The following is a 1139-nucleotide window of genomic DNA, read 5'->3' as shown; positions in this document are numbered from 1 at the left end:
CGATGGAGGGCCTGGTGAGCCATAAAGCCAGCCCTAACGGTGGTCTGGGCTCTGGCAGTAGAGAGATCTCTCAAGTCTCTGGAAAGTGTGAGACAGCTTGAAGAAGGGGTCTTGTGACTCGGGGATCCTAATTATCATCTCAGTCAGAATATAAGCTGCTCAAGAGCAAGGAAGCAGTACAGAGCAGGGGTGAGAACCTGGAACCAGAATTCCAAAGGGTTGAGAGTGACAAAGGTGTCTTTTGTTATGTTAACAATGTGACTTTTGGGCCCTGGCCGGTTGGCTCAGCGGTAGAGCGTCGGCCTAGTGTGCGGAGGACCCGGGTTCGATTCCCGGCCAGGGCACACAGGAGAAGCGCCCATCTGCTTCTCCACCCCTCCGCCGCGCTTTCCTCTCTGTCTCTCTCTTCCCCTCCCACAGCCAAGGCTCCATTGGAGCGGAGATGGCCCGGGCGCTGGGTATGGCTCTGTGGCCTCTGCCTCAGGCGCTAGAGTGGCTCTGGTCGCAATATGGCGACGCCCAGGATGGGCAGAGCATCGCCCCCTGGTGGGCAGAGCTTCGCCCCTGGTGGGCGTGCCGGGTGGATCCCGGTCGGGCGCATGCGGGAGTCTGACTGTCTCTCCCCGTTTCCAGCTTCAGAAAAACAAACAAACAAACAAACAAACAAAAAACAATGTGACTTTTGGACCTCACCTACTGGTGGGGATTGGAGGTTCACTCACTCACCTACAGCCAGGTATTTAGTGAATCATGACCATGTATTGAAGCCTCCATAAAACCCACGAGGGCAGAGCTTGGAAAGCACTGGGTTGGTGAACACGTGGAGGTTTGGAGTGGTGTGCATGCTGAGGGCATGGATACTCTGTGCTCTTCCCCCATACCTTGCCCATCGGACGGTGTTTGTCAAATAAGTTTGTAAATATGATATATGTTTGCTTACTTAAGAGTTTGCATTGGGTGTGGGGGACAGGCTGTAAGCAGGCAGGGTCGTTATAGCCTAAGGCTAAGTTTTAAAACTAAGCTTTTCCCCACACCCTTGACTGTTACATGATGTGGGGTGGTGTACTCTCATGAGGAATCCCATTATGCCTCAGATAAGTGACTTTGAATCAGACTTCCTTGTTTGTATATTGGATTAA

General features: G+C 52.7%; 1 non-coding gene across 1 annotated transcript; it reads left to right on the top strand.

Moving 5' to 3' along the window:
* Positions 1-268: 268 nt before the first annotated feature.
* On the top strand, positions 269-344 carry TRNAT-AGU (transfer RNA threonine (anticodon AGU)). The gene has a single exon. It is a non-coding gene; the product is annotated as a tRNA-Thr (tRNA).
* Positions 345-1139: the final 795 nt, after the last annotated feature.

Source organism: Saccopteryx bilineata, chromosome 11, assembly GCF_036850765.1.
Source record: "Saccopteryx bilineata isolate mSacBil1 chromosome 11, mSacBil1_pri_phased_curated, whole genome shotgun sequence".
In the NCBI taxonomy this organism is placed as follows: Eukaryota; Metazoa; Chordata; class Mammalia; order Chiroptera; family Emballonuridae; genus Saccopteryx; species Saccopteryx bilineata.
This window is presented reverse-complemented; position numbering and strand designations above follow the sequence as displayed.